General features: G+C 49.2%; 1 protein-coding gene, 1 long non-coding RNA gene and 1 pseudogene across 6 annotated transcripts in view; 2 read left to right on the top strand and 1 right to left on the bottom strand.

Moving 5' to 3' along the window:
* KAZN (kazrin, periplakin interacting protein) overlaps window positions 1–24,055 on the top strand; it is a 1,010,042-nt gene that overhangs the window by 331,865 nt on the left and 654,122 nt on the right. The gene's annotated exons all lie outside the window — the stretch shown is intronic.
* LOC144314905 (large ribosomal subunit protein uL1 pseudogene) lies at window positions 793–14,419 on the bottom strand (annotated as a pseudogene). The gene is made up of 3 exons (XR_013380750.1): window positions 13,967–14,419; window positions 12,720–12,829; window positions 793–1,545 (listed from the first exon to the last, which is right to left on the bottom strand). The product of XR_013380750.1 is annotated as a large ribosomal subunit protein uL1 pseudogene (transcript).
* On the top strand, window positions 14,195–23,702 carry LOC144314906 (uncharacterized). Its single transcript, XR_013380751.1, has 2 exons — window positions 14,195–14,588; window positions 21,247–23,702. It is a non-coding gene; the product is annotated as an uncharacterized LOC144314906 (long non-coding RNA).

Genomic DNA, 24,055 nt, shown 5'->3' with positions numbered 1-24,055 from the left:
CTCAACTTCCAAAATTAACAACAAATAGCCAATTGTATTTTATCCATTACCCACTGTGTCAATCAGCCTGGGCTGCCGTAGCAAATTACCACAGACTAGGGATGTAAGAAACATTTATTTCTCACAGTTCTGGAGACTGAGAAATCCAAATTGTAGGTGCTGGCTGATATGGTTCCTGATGAGAACTCTTCCTCTGGCTTGCGGAAGGTTGCCATTGTAGAGAGAGAGAGATAATATCTCTAGTGTCTCTTTTTAAAAGGGCCCTAATCCTATTCCTAAAGTCTCCATCCTCATGACCTAATCGCCTCCAAAAGGCCCCACCTATAAATACACTGGGGCTTAGAGCATCAATATATGAACTTGGGTGGGGATGGGGGACAAAGACGTTGAATCCATAGCACACACCCAACCTGAATTATTGTGTTTTTCTCATAGAAATTAAATTCAATGTATTTATTTTTTATTTCAATTATTTATTGTTTTTAAATTTTTTATTTAAATTCAATTTAGTTACCATATAGTGTACTATTAGTTTGAGAGGTAGAATTTAGTGATTCATCAGTTGCATTTACACCCAGTGCTCATCCCATCAGGTTCCTTCCTTAGGGACACCTGGGTTACTCAGTGGTGAGCGCCTCCCTTCAGTTCAGGGCGTGAACCCGGGGTCCCAGGATCGAGTTCCATGTTGGGCTTCCTGCAGGGAGCCTGCTTCTCCCTCTGCCTGTGTCTCTGCCCCTCTCTCTGTCTCTCATGCCCATCACCCAGTTACCCCATCCCCTACCCACTGCCCCTCCAGCGACTCTCAGTTGTTTCCTGTAGTTATTTTATTTTATTTATTATTATTATGATTTTTAACGGTAGCACTAGGATTTATTAAACAGTCTTAGTAAAGGCACTGGGGCTTGCCCATGGTGTTCTTGATGTACAAAGCCCGGACGTTCTGCCAATTCTTCTTGAGCAAGGACACCAGGAAATTGACAGCTAAGTGGATGTTGTACACGAGCTCATCGTCCATCGTCTCCACGTGGCCAACAGCCACTGCCAGACATAGCACCTTCTTCATCTGGAATTTGATGGTGGACTTCACTTCATCCACTTTGGCCACCCTGTTCTTATTGTGGGTCAGCAAGGAAGGAACTTGCCAGCTTTATTCAGGCCTGGACCCAGGATTCGTGGGATCTGCTTAATCAGAGATTCTGAAGCCAAAAAGGCATCATACTTCTTGGCCAACTTCTTGACTAGTTTTTTATTCTTGTTGAGTTTCTTCAGCACTTCAATGTCCATGTGGGGAATATCCACTGCCTTGGCCTCATCACAGTGTTGCTGGTCCCCCACAACACACACGGAGAACTTCGGGCAGGGGGTGGACTTAAGCCTGACGGTGCCCGAGAAGCGTTTGTCCTTCTGAGGGTCATAGTTCTTCAGGGTGATCTGCAGCTCCACCGTCTCCAGAAACTTCCGGCACTTGCACTGGTTCCCGCGCAGGACCTCGTACCGCCTCCTACAGGGTGTCGCAGGAGACTTTGCTGCTCATGGTAGCTCGTGCTGCAGTAACCGGAAAAGACCCTGTAGTTATTTTAAAGTAAATGCCATACCTCATATCTTTTATCCACAATTGTACCAGCATGTCTCTAAAAGGTAAGCATCTTTTCAAAACCACAGGCACAGTGCCATTTATTATGCCTAAATTCCTTTTAAAAATACACAAAGTTAGAACAGTGTAATGGGCTCTCTCCTGTGCCCATTTCTCTGCTGTGATAATTATCAGCTCGTCACAAGTCCCACCCCAACCACTCCAAATTACTTTGAAGCAACTCTCAGGCATTCTCTGTCGTAACTTTAACCTTTTTCGTTCCTACGTCTGACTGATAAGGACTCTTGTTTAACAGCACTGCACTACTTTCTTAACAAGTAAAAATTAGCAATAATTTCTTAATCTGATCAAGTATCTGGCCCGTGTTCATGTTTCCATTATGGCCTCATGCTTTCTCTGACTGCTGATCTATTTAAATCTGATGCAAAGTCACATGTTGCATTTAGTTGATCAATTCCTTAAGCCTTTTAGCATCTCTGGTTTTCTTCTCTTTTTATTGATCTGATTTGGGGCCATTTATTTGTTGAAGAAACTAGATCATTTACTCCATAAATTTCCCCCCTTTTGGGTATTTTGTAATCTAGACGTGGTGTCAGTTAACATTCTCTTCTTTCTGCTTTTATTTTCTATAAACTGGTGCTGGTGAGACCCAGAGGCCCGATCAGAATAGTTTTCTTGTTTTTTGTTTTTTGTTTTTGGCAAGACTCTCTCCTCAGCACTAATGGTGCTGTGTATTGTGTCTGTTTTGTGAAACTATGAACCTTTGCACGGATTTTTTTTAAGTGGTCATCTGATTTGTATTTGTCATAGGTTTAAGGAGTTCCAAAGAATGTAACTTTGGACATATTCTAAATGTTGACGTAAAAATCGTATTGCTTGTTTGAGTGTTTCCAACGTTATCTAAATACCAAAGCAGTTTGGTATCTTGTCCCCCGCCTTCCAGCCAAGACCCCCATTGCCTGGCAGAGAACAGACCAGACCAAATGTGCATACTTGAGGCAGCAGAAGGAGAAAGGAAGGGGCAAAGTCAGGCATGTCTGATCCCTTGTCCCAAACTCACCAGAGAAGATGCTGAATTAGCAGGAGAGAGAAGCTAGGGGTGTTTCCAGACTCCTGTTCCTTCAGAGGAAAACACAAAATCAAAAGAAGAGAGATCCTTGCCCCCTCCACCTTCATATTTACATCTTCAGGCAGTTGTTTCCAAATGGAACTGATTTTATTTTTTTATTTTTTATTTTTTTAAGATTATTTATTTATTCATGATAGACATAGAGAGAGGCAGAGACACAGAGGGAGAAGCAGGTTCCATGCCGGGAGCCCGATGTGGGACTCGATCCCAGGACTCCAGGATTGCGCCCTGGGCCAAAGGGAGGCGCCAAACCGCTGAGCCACCCAGGGATCCCTGGAACTGATTTTAGAGTCACACAGAGGCATTTGTTAAAAACAAGAGATTCTCACTAGGAGATTTGTGGAGAGGCCTTGGGACCTGTTAGGCAGACGTGTCTTGTGAGTTTAGTACTGTCAGGGGTCTGGGGTGTTCTAGAAAACCAGCAGTTATACCGGTGGCACCTTTGTCCAAAGGCAGTAGCTTCAAATATAAACAGATCATTTTCTTTATCATGAAACAGGATAATGATGTTTATCTGCTAGAGGTGTTTGAGGATTAAATGAAATGGCACATTCATTCACTTAATAAATATTTATGGAGTGTCTGCTATGTGCACAGCAGTGTCCTGGATTGCCGGGATGGGCAGGGAGAAAGAAAGAGAAAGTTGCCCCAGTGAGGAAGACAGGCCTTCAAGCTGCAGGAACCAGGAGGTGGGATGAAGGCTGTAGAACAGAGCAGGAGCATTTTTGCTGGTCCAGACGGGAGGAGGGAATGCTGACCCCTCCTCTGCCTGCTTCTGCAGGAAAAAGAGCTCACAAGTCTAGAAGGCAAATAGCTGTTGTGGGTTGAATTGTGGCTTTCCAAAATCAGTATGTAGAAATCATAACCTCCGGTAGCTCAGGATGGACCTTACTAGGAAACCAGGTTGTTGCAGATGTAATTAGTTTAAATGAGATCGTACAGGTATAGGGTGGGCTACGTATTGCTAATCCATATGCTAATATGATCAGCATCCTTATAAAAAGGGGAACTGCGGGGACTCCTGGGTGGTGCAGTCAGTTGGGTGTCCAACTCTGGGTTTCAGCTCAGATTAGGATCTCAGGGTCCTGAGCTTGAGGGTAAGCAGCCCACCCATCACACAGGCGGTAAGTAGCTAGGATTCAAACCCAGCACATCTAAAATCTGTCAACTCTAATTCGGAGTTAACACTTAAACTTGAAGTGTTGAATCTTTGTCCAGAGGCACTTGAAACCAATTCACTGGGTATTTCTGGAATGATTCCTGACCGTTCTCATGGCACAATGCCATGTCAGGAGGCCACCAATTTCTCTTGACTTCCTTTGATCCAAGTAGTCAAAACAAAAATCCAAGAGTCGCTCCAGTTGGGGTCCCTGAAAGAACTGTGTTTGTCTCCAAGTCTACAAATATGCAAACCTCGTCTTTCCACCAAAATTGAAGGGCGAAGGCAACTGAGATGCACGTATATATTTATCAACAGCAGTGGCTCGGGGGATTGCTTCTGCACACATAGAGCGAAGCAGCTGGAAGGCACATCGCAGCCACCGGACTTGAAGGAACTTTGGTGCCACTGAGCCAAATGGGAATCCTAGGACTGCCATGGCCTGACATGATCCAAGACCCAAGGGACTGTCCCTGTATCACCGAGCACGGCCCCGTGGGCAGGCTGAGCCTTGTCTTGGGCCTCCCCTCCTTGGGTCTCGTCAGGCTGTTTTCTCCCTCTGAACTGCACGCGTTGGTGGGGCGGTGCAGAGCCTGGCTTGGCCCATGCTTCTGGATTTTGCAGCTGCCGTAAGCTAGGATTTTATTCTCGTGCAGCCCTCCTCCAAAGCCAGAAGTGGCAGAGAGTCTCCAAGCCCTGGGGTGGGCAGGAAGGGCACATGTTGCCAAACAGTATCCTGGCCAGCAGCCCTGGCAGGCAGCAGGGGGTTGGAGCCAAGACGGCTTGCTGGAAGAATGGTGATCCGAGGCATATGGGGAAGGTGGTGAGGAAAGGTGGGGCCCTGCCGGGGTCCCTTTGAGACTACAAAAGTGCAATATGATGCCAAGGTCAAGGGTGCTAGAAGCAGACACGCCTGCATCATCCTATCAGCCCCCATGCCAGCCTCACTGTCCTACCTCCAAATCATCACCTTGGGTTTTCCGAGGTAATGCAGTGAAGCATCTGACCCAGGTCTGGAGCATTCTAGAAACCTGATGTACCTCTCCTGTCCCCTTTTCTTCCTGACGCTTCCTCGATGACAGTGATATTTTAGGTGTTGTTCTGGGGTTCCTTTGCCACTTCTATCTGAGCAACATTTCTTAAGTACTTCCATAGGCAAAGCATAGAGCTTGGCCCAGGAGATCGAGAAGCAGACACAGGGACCCTGGTCCCTGTTGTTGTATCACTTCCTGGAGCCCTGGAGGTTCCCATGGGAAGCCACAGGGGACTGGTCCAGTGAGCATTCTCCAATAGGGTGGTCACCTGTCCCAGTTTGCCCAGGACTGAGGGGTTGCAGGGGCATGAGTCTGAAATCAAGAAAGTCCCAGACAAACCAGACCAATTGCTGGCTGCCCTCATTCCAACACCCTAGCTCCCCAAACATACGTTTTAAATAATCCACTTGGATCAGCTTCGTTCTGCTTTTATCACACATACAGTGAATTTTCAAGAAACATTTTGTATGAAAACCATTTTTGTTACCTAAGGGGGGAAAAAAAAAAAGCTTTTCCTGACTCCTTCCCCTCCACGCTTTACTCTCTGGACTGCTTCTCTTGCAAACGTTCTGCTCATCCCCTGTTCCAGATGTGATTCAGGGGCTGGAACAGAACGCGTGAGCAGAAGTCCTCTCAGCCTGTGGAATGGGGTGGTGAGTGCTTGCTCGGAATCCCCACGGAGGGAGCAGCTTGTGTTTTGAACTTGGACATCACTCCCGGGAATACAACTCCAACCTGAAACTCGGGTCTTTAGGCAGGAAGTCTGATCCTCGACTTACCTATGTGCTCGGACGATTCCTTCTTACCAAACCAAACCTTATTCCGGAGAGTGCAGAAGCCACAGTGCACCTTCGAGATCCCTTGTGCCTGACTATTCAAGCATCTTGCTCTGCAAGGGTATGTATGGCGGAGCATCTCTGTTGTCCTGGGGGTTCAGGCCTGTGATCCTCCTTACAGGATGCTCTAATTCCTTCCAAGAAATGATGCCCCTCTCAGCAAAGACACAGAGGCCCTGGGGTTCTGAGCGTTCTTGCCTGCGTGGAGATGGTCTTACCAAGGAAACAGAAGCTCTGCATGGTGGGTACCTCCAGCTCCTGGGACTTCTTTCACTGCAGAGGTCAGGACAGCTTTGCCCTGACCCCGGAATCTTTCCGCTGGGTTTCTTTCCCGCCCTCCTCCAGGAACTCCTGCTTCCTTCACGGTCCGTGAGGTTGCCTTGACACTGGCATGGGCCAGACATGCTGAGTGCCCTTTAGGGAAGAATTCAGCTGGGGAGATAATAGATGCTAATGTCAGAAGGGGAGCCTTGGCGGGGAGGCTGGGGAGGGGGGGAGATTCGGGGGAGGATCACCTTGCAAGAAGTGCAGTGCTGTTTCTGTAATTTCTCCAAGGAATTTCGATCTGCCCTTGCTAGAGAATGAGGTCAGACAAATGAGTTTATTTGTTCTCTAGGGAAACTAACAGAATGGAAGAGTCACAGAGCACAGCAAGATTTGGGGGAGCAAACCACGATTAACAAGATTATCCAGAGCTTGGCACTTCGAGATTTTTTTTTTTTTTACTTATTTTTTTTTTTTTAACTTTCACAGAATATTAATTGGGCTGCAGTTTTTCAGACAAAATAATTCCCTGAAGTCTGAGTTTTCCTTCTGGATTTACAGACTCTCCAAAGGCATTTTTGTCAGGTCCCCAGATTTTAAATTATTTTTTGAGGCTGAACTCCTGCTTGTCACAGCAGAAACGTGTTCTTCATTCTAAGAGAGAAACAACAACAACAACAACCCGTTTTCTAGGATTATTCTTAAACAGCTTGTTGACAGTGGAGGCAGCTGACTTCAAGAGGAAATAACTCCACTCAATTAGAAAATGGGCAAATATGTATACAATGGAATATTCCTCAGCCATTAGAAACGACAAATACCCACCATTTGCTTCGACGTGGATGGAACTGGAGGGTATGATGCTTGAGTGAAGTAAGTCAATTGGAGAAGGACAAACATTATATGGTCTCATTCATTTGGGGAATATAGAAAATAGTGAAAGGGAATAAAGGGGAAAGGAGAAAAAATGAAAAATGAGTGGGAAATATCAGAAAGGGAGACAGAGCATGAGAGACTCTTAACTCTGGGAAATGAACTAAGGGTGGTGGAAGGGGAGGGAGGTGGGCGGGGGTTGGGGGTGAATGGGTGACAGGCACTGAGGGGGGCACTTGATGGGATGAGCACTGGGTGTTATGCTATATGTTGGCAAATTGAACACCAATAAAAAATAAATTTATAAAAAAAATAAATGTTCACAACAGTACGATTCGTAATAGGCAGTGAGTGGAAGCCGCTCCAATGTCCATCCACTGATGGACAGATAAGTAAAACGTAGCATATCCACAGAGCGGGATATTATTGGCAATAGAAAGGAACGAGTTCAGGGCTCCTGGGGGGCTCGGACAGTTAAGCATCTGCCTTCGGCTCAGGTCATGATCTCAGGGTCCTGGGATCAAGCCCCTCGTCGGGCTCCCTGCTCAGCGGGACGTCTGCTTGTCTCTCTCTCTCTCTTTCTGCCTACCCCCCCCCCCCCCAACTGGTGTGCATTCTCTCTCTCAAGCAAATAAGTAAAATTTAAAAAAAAAAAAAAAAAAAAGGAAGAAGAAAGCAATGAGTTCTGGTACAAGTACAGCATGGGTGAACTTTGAAAAACAAGGTGCTAAAATGAGAGAAGTCATTCACCGAAGACTATGCATTGTGAGGTTCCCTTGCTGTGAGATGCCTGGAATAGGCAAATCCATAGAGACAGAAACTAGATTAGCGTTGCCTGGGGCGGGGCGTGGGGAAAGAGGAGGAAGGGGGAAATGAGGAGTGACTTTTGACGGGTAAGGGATTTCTTTCGGGGTGATGAGAACGTTCTGAAGTTATTGATTGTGATGATGGCTGCACATTTTGTGCCTGTACCAAAAACCATTGAACTGTGCGCTCTACGTAGGTGAATGCTGTGCCATTTGAATTATGTCTCTATAAAGTCACCATTTTAACAAGGAAGGAATTGGCTCTTGAACCGATTGCTGAGGACCAAGTGACAGTCACCAAGGTGAAAGAAGAAAGGCAGAGCTTCCCTCCCAGCAGCAGGAACCGTGTGTGCAGAGGCCCTGCGGCCGGGGAGAGCAGGATGGAAGTCATCCTCTGAAGGGAGGCCGGTGGCGCTGAGGCCCGGGAAGTGATGGAGAGTGGGGAGGGGGGAGGATGGGCAGGCAGCAGGTTGGGGCCAAATTCTAGAGGACTTTGCAGGCCAGGGAAGGGAGTTTTGCCTTAATCCTCAGAGCATGGAAAGCCGTTACGGGAAATGACTATCGGATTTACTCCATGAAAAAAATGGCCTGAGCTCCAGTGTGGAGAATGGATAGAAGGTAGAGAGAAAAGCTAAGAGCCAGTGGCTGATCCTGGAGCAGTTCAATGACGAGCAGCTCTGGACGTCTCTGGTTATCACGGGGACCCTGAGAAGTCAATGCGTCCCCAATCAGCATCTATTTGACACGCTGAGTGAGGTCAGAGATTTTTTGTGTGTGAGGTCATTGAGCAAATTACAGCAGAGATGGTTTCTCTGGTTTCCCCTTGATGGAAATAGGAAAACCCCGCTCCCCCGCTCGCCCCAGAACAGATCTCCTCTCTCGGCGCTGGGCCTGTGCCAAGTTGGCATTTGTGTTGTTTCCTCGTCCTCGGAGCACATGGATTTACTTCTCTCCTCCTGGGTCTGCTGAAAGGAAGTGTGACGATGCCAAATACTCAGGCCTGCACCCTGGAGACACAGGGCCCCAGAGGAATCCCAGCTCTTCCCCTGATGAAGCGCGGCCTTGGGCTTAACCTCTCCGTGCCCTTCCCGGGCAGTAAGGTGCCCAGTTCAGGGGGCTCTGGAGGGAACGAGGTGAAGCCGTCTCCGTAACAGGTTCACAGCAGAGCCTGGTGTATGTCAAGGGCCCAATAAAAGTTGGCCATTGTTATCCTTCTCCTAATTGCTATGTCTTCGAACAAAAAGCAAATGTAGAGCAGCAGGCGTGCCCTTCGCATCCCAGCAGGCAGCCGGCGGCTTCAGCATTTTACGGACGCCTGTCTTAAGCAAAACTCTCTTCTTGCATCTCCTCTGTGGCAACCAGCCGTCCACCCTCTGGTCCTGACGGCCGACGGAGACCAGAGACGGAGGCCCAGGAGGCTGGTGCTGGGCTGGAGGAGAGGTGGCGCGTGAATCCAAAGTCCCTGTCCCAGCTGCATCTGTCCCTTTGTGTCTATTGCGTTGTCCCTGTTGCATTCCTATGGAGGCAGAGGGCTCCCTGCCCCCTGACCACTTCATTCAAGCCCGTGCCTGAGACCAGAGCAAGCTTCCTGGGTGTACGGCCTGTGTGGCTGCCAAGGGCTCTGTGCGGAGAAGGGCCCCATCCTTGGTTCAGTGGTCTGCCCTTGCTGCCTTGAAATTCTTTTTATTTTATTTTATTTTATTTGTTTTTGTTTTTGTTTTGTTTTGTTTTTGTTTTTGTTTTGTTTTGTTTTTTTTGAAATTCTTAATAGGCTTTGAGCAAGGGGGCCCTCTCTGACTTTTCCTTTTGTGCTGGTCCCTGCGAATGATACCGTGGGTCTTATGATGTGTCCCTGCTGCCCCTCCAACTACCAGCACGCACAGGGAGCGCGGGTGTATGGGAGACCAGCTCTTGGGCGACTTGGAGTCAGTAAGGAAAACCTGGCACCGGCTGTGGCCATGGGCATACGCTTGGCTTCCAAGCACGTGTGGGAGGTAGAGCTTAAGATTGGAGCATCCATATCAAGAGCTAAAGGGGCCCAGGAACCACCCCCACTCCGTCCCCCGCCCCACACATAGTTGAGTGCCCCAGTAACTCTTCAGGCTAAGAACCACCCTGTGTCTGTGCTAGTGTCCTGTGGCTGCCGTAGCAAAGCACCGCAGGCTGGAGGCTTAAACAACACAAATGGATCTCAGTCTGGAGGCTGGAGGTCCCAGATCAAGGTGTTGGCAGGGTTGGTTTCCTCTGAGGCCTCTCACCGTGGCTTGTCGGTGACGGTCTTCCCCTGCGTCTACGTACTTCCTCTGTGCATACCTGTGTCCCTATCTCCTCTTCTTATATGGACACCGGTCATGTTGCATTAGAACCATCCTAATGACCTTATTTTAACTTATTTAAAGGCCATATTTCCAAATAAGGTCATATTCTGGGGTATTGAGGGTTGAGACTTCAACGTAGGAATTTGAGGGTGTGATGGTTGGTGTGCAACTTGACTGGTTGGGTGGGGTGCCCAGATGTTTGGCTACACATCATTGCGCCCGTGAGGGTGTTCCTGGATGAAATTAGCAATCGGATCAGTGGACTCAGTACACTGGTTTGCCCTCCCCAGTGTGGTTGGCATCATCCAATCTGTTGAGGGCCACAGTGGAACAAAAGGGCAGAGGAAGGAAGAATCAGGCCTTCCCTGCCTGCCTGCTGCTGCGCGACACCCACCTGCTGCTGCCCTCGGCCCTCCTCCTTCTCTGGCCTCCAGACCCAGACCGAGCTGCACCCCCGGCTCTCCAGCATCGCAGCTTGCAGACCGCACATCGTGGACTTCCAGCCTCTATAATCCCAAGAGCCAGTTCCTTGTAACCTCCCCTTCCCGTGTACGCACCCAGGAAGAACCTGTTGGTTCTAGAGACCCCCGACTAACACGGAGGACGACACGTTTCAGCTTATGACAGGGTCCTTGGAGATAGTGGCTCCTTGGAAAGGCCGCATGAACACACCGCCCCAGGACCCTGAGATGGTAAATCCTTGTCTGTGTGTGCAGTGACACAAGTGTCCACCGAAGGCTTTGCTTTCAGTTGAAACAGCTCTCACAGGCCCAACCGAGTCCAGGCACTCTGCTCTGCTCCCCTTCCGCCGGCCTAGGCTGCGTGCAGCAGAGCGCCGCCCGAGTGGCACTAAGAATGCAGACAGAGGGCAGGTACTCAGTCTTCACATCTATAAAATGGAGATCCTTCCTAGGACAGCTGTAAGATTATATTAGATACCCTGGTATTTCTTTTTTCTTTTTTGATTTAAATTCAATTAGCCAACATAGAGTACATCCTTAGTGTCAGATGTGGTTTTTAATAATTTATCAGTTGCATTGCACGCCCAGTGCCCATCCCGTCACGTGCCCCCCTCAGTGCCCAGGCACCCCAAGCCCCGCCTGTCTCTCCTTCCACTGCCCCTTGGTCGCTCCCCAGAGTCAGGAGTCTCCCGTGGTGTGTCTCCCCCTCTGATGTTTCCCCCTCAGCTCCCCTCCCTCCCCTACGATCCCTTCCACTATGTCATATTCCCCGTGTGAGTGAGACCATACGCTCACTGTCCTTCTCCGACTGACTGACTCCACGCAGCATCACACCCTCCAGCTCCAGCCTCGTCGAAGCAAATGGTGGGTGGTCGTCGTTTCTGGCGGCTGAGTGATACCCCCTGTGCACAGGCCACGGCTTCTCATCCATCATGTCAAGTACCCTGAGGCTCCTCCCAGTCTGGCTGTTGTGGACACTGCTGCTGGGAACACTGGGGGGCAGGTGTCCCGGCGTCCCCCGCATCTGTATCTTTGGGGTAAATACTCTTGCAAAGCACTTAGCAGCACATAATAAGCACTGCATTGTTAAGTACTATCTGTGGCTGTCGCGTAGTGCTGGTAGACCTAGTCACTCAGTCTTGGAATTATGGGTAAATAATCCTTCAAAACCTAGGCAGCTTGTCGGGACAAGCCTTAAGCCGACTTTGCGGATCGACCGGGGCCCCTAGGTTAACACGTGCGGATAGCCCAAATCCTTAATTTAGCACAGAATTTACCTGACTTTCTTAAAGAGGGTCTTGGGATTATAACACTCATCTCCTGAATTTCCTTTATAAAAGCCTTGATTTTCAGTCTTCAGATTTCCGGACCTGTGGTTATTTTCACCCTCTTGGCTGCACACATTTATGGGAACTGTGCTAACGGATCTTAACTCTTTTAGGGGCTCTGTGTGGGGGGAGAGGGAATGACTCCTCCTAAGGAACCCTATATGAATGAGGGAATATTTGATCTGACAAGGGGGAGAGTAATTGGGCTATGGTTGATCTTTATATATGCTAATGTTTTTATTAGTGTTTGCAAATCCAGCTAATGATTTCAGTGAATGAGAGTTTCCAGCTTGCCAGGTGGGCCTCTCCAGGTGGGCCTCTCCAGGTGAGCCTCTCCAGGTGAGCCTCTCCAAGTGAGCCTCTCCAGGTGGGCCTCTCCAGCATCTTCAGGTGGGCCTCTCCAGGTGGGCTTCTCCAGGTGGGCTTCTCCAGGTGGGCCTCTCCAGGTGAGCTTCTCCAGGTGGGCCTCTCCAGGTGAGCCTTTACAGGTGGGTCTCTCCAGGTGAGCCTCTCCAGGTGAGCCTTTCCAGGTGGGCCTCTCCAGGTGAGCTTCTCCAGGTGAGCCTCTCCAGGTGGGCCTCTCCAGGTGAGCCTCTCCAGGTGGGCCTCTCCAGGTGAGCTTCTCCAGGTGGGCCTCTCCAGGTGAGCCTCTACAGGTGGGCCTCTCCAGGTGAGCCTCTCCAGGTGAGCCTCTCCAGGTAGGCCTCTCCAGGTGGGCCTCTCCAGGTGAGCTTCTCCAGGTGGGCCTCTCCAGGTGAGCCTCTCCAGGTGGATCTCTCCAGGGGAGCTTCTCCAGGTGGGCCTCTCCAGGTGAGCCTCTCCAGGTAAGCCTCTGAACAGGAGCTGTGGGGAAGGGGGCCCCACTGACTCTGAGACCTTTGGGGACGTTTGGTTCCCTTACCTTGACCCAGGCTCACCTGAGGTTTATGACAGACCTTGAGGCTTGTATGCTCCACATCCATGGCCGCTCGGGACCCCCCAGCGTGCTCGTTTCCCTTCCCGAGCTAGAGGAGGCCCAGGGGCAGCCCTGTGGGGAGAAGACACTAGAACACGTTTTCGTTTATAAATACGCTGTTGGCACCCTCCACTGCCCGCACTGCGCCCTCACCTTTTCCCCTCCAACACGGTTGTCATGTCTGGGGCCCCAGCAGTCACCTTGGGGCTATGGGGCGACGGGCGAAGCGCTGCAGATGGCAGCGTGGGAAGAGGGGGGCGCGGCCCGGAGCGTCTCGAGCCGTCGAGCCAACTGGGCTCCCGGTGGCGGGAGAAGCAGCCACACTGACCTTGGCAGGCGGCCGCCGCCAGCTGCTGTCGGGATGCGCGCCTTCCTAGGGGACATCAGGGGACACTCTCAATGCCTTTGGGAGTACTTTGGGAAATGTTTGAAAAAGCTATAATCCAGAGAGCCCCCGGTTTAGGGCTTGTGCGGCCTCAAGCGGGAGAGTGTGTGCAGATACCTGCGGGGCAGGGGCACAGCAAACAGGAGGGCCTCAGCGGGAGGGGACGGGGTGGCCGTGGGGCAGGAGGCGCCAAGCTCTGCAGAAACAACGCCTCTGGCCGCTCAGACCCGGCTGGTTTGCACTCTGGCAATGTTAGGGGGCAGAGGGTCCGGGGGGAGATGGGTGGGCTGAGGTGCTGGGGGATGCCCCAAGGAGGGGCCTTCTCTGCCCAGCGGCCCTTTGGGGCTTTGGTTCAGTGATGGTGGAGGCTGGGAGGAGGAGGAGCCGGGGCCGCAGGGGAGGCCGGCCCCTCCAGGGGTCTCTGTTGGCAAGGGGTGACGGTGCCTCGGGGTAGGGCAGGAGCAGAGCTGACACATGGGCTCCCCGTGGGCATCTGACTTTCCAGAAGCTTCCTGCCAGGCCAGCCCGGCCTCCCCTCCCCTGCAGAGGTTCAGCGGTGAGGCTGGCAGGCTCTGGGTAATAAGTGGGCTCCTGCCTCCCCAGCTTTCCTTCTCTCCGTGCGTCCGTGCGTGGGGACGGCTGTCATTCCTCCGTCACCACGGGCTGACCTCGACGGGTGAGCCGGGCCCGGCCTCCTCCATGTACCTGCCTCCTCCAGCAGCCCTCCCTTGCCCGAGGGGACACGCAGCCCCAGCCTGCACCCCGGGTGGAGCGGAGGCAGCCTGGCCAGGTGAGGGGAGCACCGTGGGTGTGCGGTGAAGTACCCTTGCGCAGGCTTCACGGGTCCCGGCGGCCGCCCAGCAACGCGGGGACAGCGGAGGCGCAGGCGCTGGAGGCCGGGCTGATTCACGTGCGAGCCAGCCGAGCCACAGGCGCCCTGTGTCCTGCTTGTCTGGAAGCCTCACACGACCCTGGAGACGTCCTCCTCTTCCTCCTCTTCCTCCCCTTCCTCCTCCTCATCTCCTTCTTCTTCCTTTAAGGAACATCAGTGTTCCAACCAGTTAAGTCGGAATCCCTTCCTAACTGTGTGGGCCGGGGCCTTGCCACAGGTCATGCAGGGCTCATGAAACCACTTGGAAGATGGGGACACGTCCCTTTTCCATGCCTTCGTCAAGTCTTGGTCTTGCTCCGCTGCCCTTCACACCAGGCTCTCCTGCCCCCCACCTGATACCCACGAGCGTGTCGAGTGTGCCCAGAAAGCATCAAGGTGCTCAGAGTAGAAGGGTCCCGGGTTAGACCCCTGACTGATCACGTTGGGGTAGCCAAGCTCACAGCTCAACATCTTCTTGTGGCCCCCAAACAGCTGGTGTCGGCATATCCCCTCCCCCCCAAGCCCCATCTGGGGGCAGCACTTGCTTCTCCAGACACAGCCTCAGTCTTCCTAAGGTGCTGAGCCTTTGGGGCGTGTGTGTATGAGTGTGTATGTGGGTGTGCCTCCGTGTGGCATGCTGGGCTGTGTTGGAATCATCCAGAAGCCACAGCCCTGTGGCTCCGTCATCGATTAATTAGCAATGATGTCAGCTGCAGGAAACAGAGAATCTGAGTCCTGAGCTCGAGTGGGGGGCTTACTGCTCTCCCCCTAAAAAGGAGCAGGAGGTGGGCAGTGTCAGCGGGGTCCGCGGCTCCTCCACGTCAGAGCCATGGTGCTCTGGTCCGCTAGGTCCTCCCTGAGGCTGTTGCTTCCGTGAAAAGGTCAGTGCCTGCTACGGGGGCAGGCATCACGTTTGCATCAAGCTAGGAGGATGGAAAGGGGATGGCAGGAGTGCTCTGGTGTCTCCTGTCAGAAAAGCAAATACGGGGGCACCTGGGGGCTCCATCGGTTAAGCATCTGCTTCAGCTCAGGTCATGATCCCGGGGTCCCAGGATCGAGCCCTGCATTGGGCTCCCTGCTCAGTGGAGAGTCTGCTTCTCCTTCTGTCCCTCCACCCACTTGTGTGCTCTCTCTCTCTCAAATAAAATCTTAAAAAAAAAAAAAGAAAAAAAAGAATAGCAAATACAGATTTCCGCTGGTGTCTCCTTGGCCAGGACTGTATCAGTAGGGAGAAGAGTTGAGGGGTGCCACCTGCAGTGCTGTGGGGCTCGGGTGTCTCCCGCCCCCCCACACGGGTCCTTACACCCCTGCCCCCAGCAGTGACCCTGGTGACGGGTGCTGTTCTCTTGCATCTCGAATCACCCTCCGGGGACCTCTGTCCATGCACTGCTCCCCTGTTCCCCATCATTGCTGGAACCCTGTCTCCCTTCTTTCAGTCTTATTCATCATGGGGGGGGGGGGGAAGCACAAGAGGAATGGCCTTGAATTTGCTCAAATTTGCATTAAAACCGTAAGTCTTACAAACTGAGGGCTTCACTATGAGTAACAAACAATGAGAAACACCTCCTGGGTTGTGACATTGAGGTTGGGAATTGCAGCCCTGTATAGCAGGCTGAAGTGGCCAATCCGCAGGAGAAATCAATTTAAAATAGATTAAATTGGTTCTGTCTTAAAGGGGGGCATTTTAAATGGACTTCCCTGCAAATTGTGCAAAAATCAGCCCCAAATCTGCCCATGCCGTACTGCCCACGTCACTCCTCTCTGTCTTCTCCCTGGTGAAACTCAGGATGTCTGTATATAAAAACCCATTAGATCATGTTGAAGATGGAAGCTATTCCTTTGATTTATGTTCAAGGGAATGCGGTTCTTTTTCTTTATGAGTTTAGATTTATGAACTCGCTCTCCTCCCTCCCCCAACACACACACATTATTTTAATGTTCTTTTGATATATATCTCTGTGTGTGCTTCATTTCTCTTATTTTCATTTAATTACTCCATGGATTATTTTTAGCATGCAGACTAAAATTTTGGAAAGGGATAAAAAGCACACCTGGCACACAAAGCCTGTGGTATCTGCTTGCTGCCATTTCTCGGTACCTATCTGCAAATCTTTGGAAATGGGTTGAGGCGGGAGTCAGGTTCACCCCTGCCTTGTTAAACCTGAATGGTGGTTCGCAACCGTGGTAGGAGGTGTAGTGCATGTGGCTCGTTACTAATAATGGAGCTTACAAAGGATTTTCTCTTTTCCCGTTTCATAAACTAAAGCTAAGGTCAAGATTTTCCCTCCCCTTCTCTGTCACGGCCACGGCCATGGTGACGGCCACTGCAGCCTGCGGTCTGAAGAGGGAGGGCAGGGGTGGCCCTCTGGCTGTGAGCAGGATGCTGAGCACAAGCAAAAACATGCTTTACCAGCACCAAAAAGAAAGTGAGGGCTCTTGTGGATGCAACCAAAGTGGTGAGGGTGCTGACAAGGTATCCATCCATTTGACAACTATTTATTGAGCTCCTTATTAGGGAATACAGCAGGGAAAATGCAAACATGATCCCTGCCCTCATGGATCTTACAACCTGGTGGGAGAAATAGAGAAGAAATGAGACAAATAGAGAAAATTATTAGCCTGTGATAAAGTGCTGCATTTAACCAGTCACTGCTGAAATAACCCGTATAATAAGCCACTCCAAAAGCCCAGGCGATTACAACAGCAGGTGTTTATTTCTGAGTCACGGTTGGCTGGCCTCAGCTGGGCTTGACCTCAGGCTGAAGGTCAAGTTCAGCTCTGCACCATGAGACTTTTACCCTCCTTGGTCCAGTGGCGCCTTGGATAGGTTCTTCTCCCAGCGAATGGCGGGAGATCAAGAGGGCAGACCCGGCCATCCGAACACATTTAAAGCTTCTGCTTGGGTCACAATCTGTGCAAGTCCATTTGCCAACATGAGTCACATGGACAAGCTCAGGGTCAGCAGGGTGGGAAGGGTACAGGAAGAGGAGAGCAAATGCTTACCAAATAAAAATCAAGTCGATCACAAGCATTGATTAAGAAGGAAGTAATAGTGCTGAGGATGGGGAGGCCATTTTATGCAACATGATTTCAAAAAACCTCTTTGGAGGGAACTGAGAGACGTTAGAGCTTAGAAGAAATGTACCCTGTGAAGAGGGGAGAATGGTGTACTCGGCAGAGAAACCCCCAAATGCAAAGTTCCTGAGACAGGAAAGTACTTGGTGTCCTGGTGCAACAACAGAACCAGTGGCTTGGAGTGTGGTGGGCAAGGAGGAGAGTGGGATGTTGAAGAGGTGATATGGGAAAGTAGTATGGGACAGGATCTTACAAGCATTAAGGATTTGGGTTTTATTCTAAATTCAAAGGGCAGCCATTAAAGGATTTTAGGCAGTGGAGTGATGTGATCTGATTTATATTTTCAAAAGATCCCTACAGCTATACTGAGGAACAGGGATTAGATAGACATGATGGCTTTGACCAAGATGGTGGCCCCATCAATGGAGAAGAGTAGATAAATTGGTCACATATGCAGGAGGTTCAATCGCCAGATATTGCAACACCTTTTCTAGAGAAACCAAGGAGGATCTCTCTCTTCCACAAATTTGTTTAGCATTTCATGAAATCTGAGTGCATCCCTGGGGTGTGTCCCACCTGTGAACACCATCTGTCATGTAAGAATCAGGGGGCGGGGAAGGTGGAGAGTCCTCATGTAACCTGGATGTGAAGGTATATACCCCACTGGAGACCTACCCTACATTCTGCAAGCTGTGGCTTGGGAAAGAAACCACATTCACACCAATGTCAGGCTCAGCCTTGGGGAGGGTTGATAAAATCCACATGTTGGAGCAATGAAGCCTTCATCAAAAGATTCTATGAAAATGTCTCGGACGGAAGGCTCAGTCTCATGGCTCAGTGAGCCCAGGGTGTTACACACCCAGACCATAGGTCCTCCCCACAGCTGGGCTTAGCGTTCCCTCCAGGAGGTTGACAATGGTTGACAAGTGAGCTCTTGTAATTCACGAGTCCCTGTAGCATTTGCTGCAGCTGCTGAATGAGAAGTGATGACAGTGGAACCTCCAGGCCAGAATCGGTGGAGGAGGGTTTGATCCTGGGTGTTCTCTGGGCCAATGGTTCCATCTTCTTCAGACCTACCGACTCCCTGCTCTTTATTCTAGACCTGTCAGCTTGGGAAAAACATCTATAGGTGTTCATCAGGGGATTGATTTTGGCATTTAAGTCAGGCCGCTGGGGTTGTAGGGACACACCTCTTCAGAGTACACCTGAGCCTGACCCTGCAGGGATCTAACTGATCCTGTGACTCATATCAGGCTGTGAGCACCCGCCTCACTCTTTGACAGGGTGCTCCTCCTGTCAGGAAACTTGGTTTGATGTTTCACAGGCCTGTCAGCAGATGAAGCAAGACATATGCCAGCAGCAGGATGCATGCATTAAACACAGAAACCTCTTCAGATCACGACTGTAGGGGCCTTTCCTATGTGGAAGATACTTGGCAGACATTCATAGGAGCCGAGTACCAGACATGGAGAAGTCATCAAGTGTGAGGCGGACCTTGCTCTCCAAGGCTGGCCCCTTGTCTGCTGGGTCTCAGCCCAGATGTCATCTCTGCCAGGAGGTCTTCCTTGATTACTCTACCAAAACCTCTTTTTTGTGTCTCTCTTTTTTTTGTTTTCCTATTATACCACCTTGTTTTTCCCTTTGTGGCATTTACAATAATCTTATTTACTCATTGGTTATTTGGCTCTCCCCACTTAGACCATATGCTTCTTGAGGACTGAGACCTGCACTGTGTCCTACTACCTAGCACAGGATCTGGCACTTGGACATTGGTTGAATGAAATGAAAAAAAAAAGGGGCAGGGACATGCACAGGGGAAAGCAAGGACCATTTGTTGATAATATCTTTGCCTAATTCAGAACTGACAGGCTTCCCTGTCAGTTGGAACCTGTCAACGGTTCCAACTCAGTACTGTGGTTGTAATGAATGACGAATTTGGGAGTTGAAGTCCCTAGAATCACAGCAAAGTGTTGGACAGTGCAGACAGGTCTATAATGAAGTTGTCTCTTATTCTCAAATCGGTGTAGATGATAATGTGGAAGCAGGTATGGCATCTCCCATCTTGCACCAGAAAGGACCTGAGAAAGTGAGCCAAGATCAACAGCAAGTAGAAATCTCAAAGGGAGGTTTGTGACATTTCCCCAGAATCCCAAAGAAGAGTCAAGATGTGTAGCAACGATACTAAAACAGGCTGAATGGATGAAACTGTTAATGTTGAGGGAACTAGATGAGTAGAGGTTAGAGGTTAGGCTTCTGGATTTAGCAAGAACGTTGTAGTTGATTATCCCTGCTGAACTCCATAAAATTATGTGCCAAATGGTGTGTACGGTGTCCATGTGGAGTTACCTGAAAAGCGGGATTGTAGTTATTTTTTGAAAGTGTCTATGATCTCCAAAAAGGGTTAAAGGCGGCAACTCAGATTTCCATTATGGGGAAGGTCACACAGGTCATAAGTCTATAGAAACTAAAAGCAGGACTGTATCTTCTGTCTTGGTCCCCAAGAATCACCCCTCCCCTTGTCTTGCCAATCAGGGTGAGCAGCGTGGAAAGAGGGTGGTTTGATGGAGTTCAGTATCAGCTATGAACTGGCTGCGGTTACGTGAGTGGTGATTGTGGTGGCGAACAAGGAGAGCATGACACTAGCTCGTGGCACTTTTGTATATGGCTTTACCTGGGAACCTTGGCCCTCAAGGCATCGTGCTTTAGCTCTTGGAGGTACATTTCATTCCAAGTTATAGACTCAGGATTCTTAGGAACATGGCCCTGCTTGGGGTTTTCAGTGATTGCATAAAAAGGCCACAGGAAGTAGACGTCAGTGTTTTGCAGAATGTGACCCATGGCTACCTACATCAGAATCATGTGGGTTGGGACACCAAGGTGGCTCAGTGGTTGAGCATCTGCCTTTGGCTCAGGTCGTGACCCCGGGGTCCTGGGATCGAGTCTCCCATTGGGCTCCCTGCATGGAGCTTGCTTCTCCCTCTGACTGTGTCTCTGCTTCTCTCTGTGTGTCTCTCATGAATAAATGAATAAAATCTTAAAAAAAAAAAAAAGAATCATCTGGATAACTTGCTAGAAATGCAGATCTCCAGGCTCAAGCCCTGACAGATTAAATCAATCTACAAGAGTGGGGTGCAGGGATCTACATTTTTGAAGAGGCTTCCCATGTCATTCTGATTCATAACAAAATGTGAACCTTGACCCTAGCTGGAGATCACAAATGTTCTCCAAGTTGACCCCAGAGTGAACAAAGACTGCATTTGCTTGTATTCCTCTCTTTTAAGCTTACCTCATCTCCCATTACATCCAAGAAGTGTTTTTCAAACTCCTCCAGTTTTCACTGATTTTTTTTTTTCATGACTTTGGCACCCAGAATTCTTGCCTTATTCTCCTTTCCATTTATGTCCCTCTGGTCTCCTTAATTCAGTTAGAAGAAATGAACTTCTGAGAGGCTACTTTGTGCTCAATCCAATGCCTCATTTACCTCTAGGGGGAAGGGGAATATCCAGTAAACAACCTTTCTTCCAGGGACACCTGCCTCTCAGAATGTTAGCAAGCCCGTTTTAAACTTTGCCGAGTAGAAAGCAAATCGTCTTAGCTTACCAACCTCGAGTGTTGATGGTGGACATGTCTTGCCATCTGGAAATCACAGTCCCTTCCTGCTATTTCTTTTGGTTTTCCAAGGATGCCCTTCCTATTGGTATTTCCTAGGGAAGTGGTAGGAAATAGGCCCTGAAGAATTTGGATTGCATTCAAAGATGCAATGAGCTGGTGCAAAAAAACTCACGGGCCACAGTAGTTTGCAAAATGCTCAAGGAGTTTCATCTACCAATGTTTGACTTTCATCCAGCCGCTCAACAGGACACTTTCTTTGAGGTTCAAGACTTCAAGGAAAGGGTGTTAAACTTAGTGTTTCCCTGAGGATGTGGTCAGGACTTTGAGAAAAGGATTGATTGGAGCTCGGGCCAAAATGTGCACGAGATGGCTGCATGCACATCTGTGTGATTTTCACCCCTGATTTCCATCTCACGAGGCCCGGTTATCTTTGATAAGCTTCAGTGAGCATCTGGAATTTTGGAAGGTTGTGAAAATCACATTCCACCCTGAGAAAGTTGGGTTCATTCCCCAGCCTCATGTCAGACATTGCTGTTTTTCTTTCAGGAGTCATCCATAAGAAATCAGACAAGGGATTGATTTCAGTGCATTTGCAACGATTCAGTAGGCTTCTGAAACCAGTGGACTTCAAATATATTCCCAAGGCTGCATCTGAGTTTTATAAAACCATTCAAAATCTCCTTTCAAGTGCATGTGGTGTTACTACACCACAGTCTTAATGCATGATGTAATTCACTCTTGCATTGTCCCTTTATTCTCAAACAGTTGGCCTAGTAGCTGCTTCTGGAACTCATAACAGAGACATCAACTGTGGAAAGTTGATGAAGCCCTAGGACTGCGTTGCCTTTTATCAGAATACACTTTTTGGAAGCCTCAAGAAGCACGATGGCTCTGCGGCCAAAGCTCATTCTTTTTAAAGAAGATAGATCTATGAGCCTTTCCAAAAAGGATTAGTATTTTAAAAATTAATAATACACACAACCTGGCTATTCTTTTTTTTTTTTTTCCTGTTAGTCACACAGCCCCCTGCATTTTGGAAAGGATATAAGTCCAGCATATTTTCATTGGCCTGTGTCAGCTAAAGTTTTACAACTTGAATTGAGCACTTCCTAGCTAGAAAACAGCCAGCCGAGGAAAAGACCACAATATTCTCTACCATAATGCACAAGCCAGTAAAATCCATGATGGGAGCAGAGTCTGCTGCCAGGGTTTGGGAAATTAAATACAAGCCATGATGGTAACATTATAGAAGCAATTTATTTCTTGGCATTTAGGGATATTTTGAAGGTCTGACAGCTCCCTAAAATTGAATGCAAAAGTGCGAATGTCTATGCAAACTTGAGTTTTAGTGAGGGAAGAGTCTATAACTCTCATCAGATCTTCAAAAGGGTCTATGACCCCAGTAAAGGTTGAAGAGGAAGCATACTGCTGCATTCAAGATCACGTACGCCTGATTGCTGAACCCGACAGCAGGCTGCATTGTATATCAAAATGATAGTAATTCTGAAGACACTGGAGGAAAAGCTGAAATCAAGATTACTCCAGACCACGTAGGGCATATGGCTGTCTGACTGGGGAATGAGCTAAGGGACAGAAGTGGACTCTTCCATTCTTTTAATTCATGAGCCTTTCACTGAACATTTGGGTGGCAGGGTCTCTGCTGGGAACAAGAATTCCAAAGATGAATTGACCTCAGCTCTGTCTTTAGAGGGCTCACAGTCTTCAGTGGAGGCAAAGCACTCCCTTTTGCTTCTAAAATTATGGCTCACATATCTTTGCTCTGCTCTAAGAAAAATCCAGCAGAAGCATCGTGGATTCAGCAGTTCCAGTGTTAATGGGATGGAGTGGAGAAGCTCTTGCTGCTTTTGGAAGCCCCACGAGAGTTCAGAAAATATGAGACCTCTCCCGCCCTTTGGAAAACACACTCATCTTGACTGCCTGGTCATCGCACCTTCTCCCCATTAGGGCAGGAAACATAACAATCTCTGTTTCGAGAGATTAAGTTGCTTGGCTGACTGTTGTGGCCCTGGGTGGGACGAAACGAGACATCGTTAATGGAATGTGTAGCTGCATTTTTTTTTTTTTTTTTTTTTGGTGGATCGTTTTGAAAAGTATTTAGCTGGAGAACATTAGCACAGCTTGGGCAAAAGCGCTTTGTGGGAAAATTAAATACCCATATTTCTCCATCTCTGCAACTGCTCCCGGAGCACAGGCTTTTAAAGGGGGCTTTGGCGAAGGCCAGTGTGTTGGGGGCTGGTTCTGCAAGCCTGTGGACCACACCTGAGCTCAAACCCAACTGGCCCTTGCTTTGTGGTTCTCACTGCTCATGGCCAATTTGTCAGAGGTGCCCAGCCTCTCTGACAGGCCACCTTGAAAGGATTGAGAGACATGATTCAACAGGAAGGAACTGAGCTAGGGATGGGATGGACTTTGGTCTCCCCTTCACACTTTTCTGATTCTAGCCTATTTGGATCCAAAACTCTGCTATTGAAAATTGCCCAGCCCACCCTCGCTGTGAAAGTCAGCTGTCCTAGGTGATTTCTGGAAAAGGAATGCTTTCTTCTGTCCACCATATGGACCAGGTGAGCTGCTGGACTTCGTTCTCCCAGATAGGGTCTAGATGTTGCCAAATCTACCTACGAAGACACATTCACAATCAAAGTTCATTCTTCAAAGGACATAAAAATTTGCTTTTTTGGCCTCATTGGAGGCTTAGAGGTGAAGTTAGCAAAATGTGACCGACCTCCCTGTCCCCGGTGCTTTCTATTTCACTCAAATTTGTGAACAAAGGACCCAATTCTGGCACTGGTCCCAATTAATTTGTTCTCCAGGATCTGCTCATTTACATGGAGCTGAACCTTAAAGCACTGAGCAGAAAGCCAAGTGCACGGGGCACTGAAAAAAGAGAAGTTGCCCCAAGTGGTCCTAAGTTCATATGTTACTGCCTTCTCCACGAAGTCCTCTCTGGTCTTCCCATTGAAATAAATAGCTTCTGTCCCACACCTGCCCCTCTCTGTACCTGTGTGACAAAACACCCCAAACTGCCATGACCATGACTTATTCACTCATACGGGACCCCCATCTCTAAATTCTCCCCCTGCCATGTAAGATACTCAATAACTAGCATAAACATTTTGGTTAATTATAAGGTCTACCCAGCCCTGACATTTTGGGCTGCTTCTCCCTTTAGCAATAATCACACAGCTATTGCTGACACCACTAGGGTCCAAACACTCTGTGTTATGCCATATGCATACCACTTGCCATAGTCCACCATCATTATCCTCCTTCACAGATGAGGAAGCTGAGATTCAAAGAGATCAAGGAGCTTCCCCCCTGACCATTAGCTATGCTA

This window comes from Canis aureus, chromosome 5, assembly GCF_053574225.1.
Source record: "Canis aureus isolate CA01 chromosome 5, VMU_Caureus_v.1.0, whole genome shotgun sequence".
Taxonomy (NCBI): Eukaryota; Metazoa; Chordata; class Mammalia; order Carnivora; family Canidae; genus Canis; species Canis aureus.
This window is presented reverse-complemented; position numbering and strand designations above follow the sequence as displayed.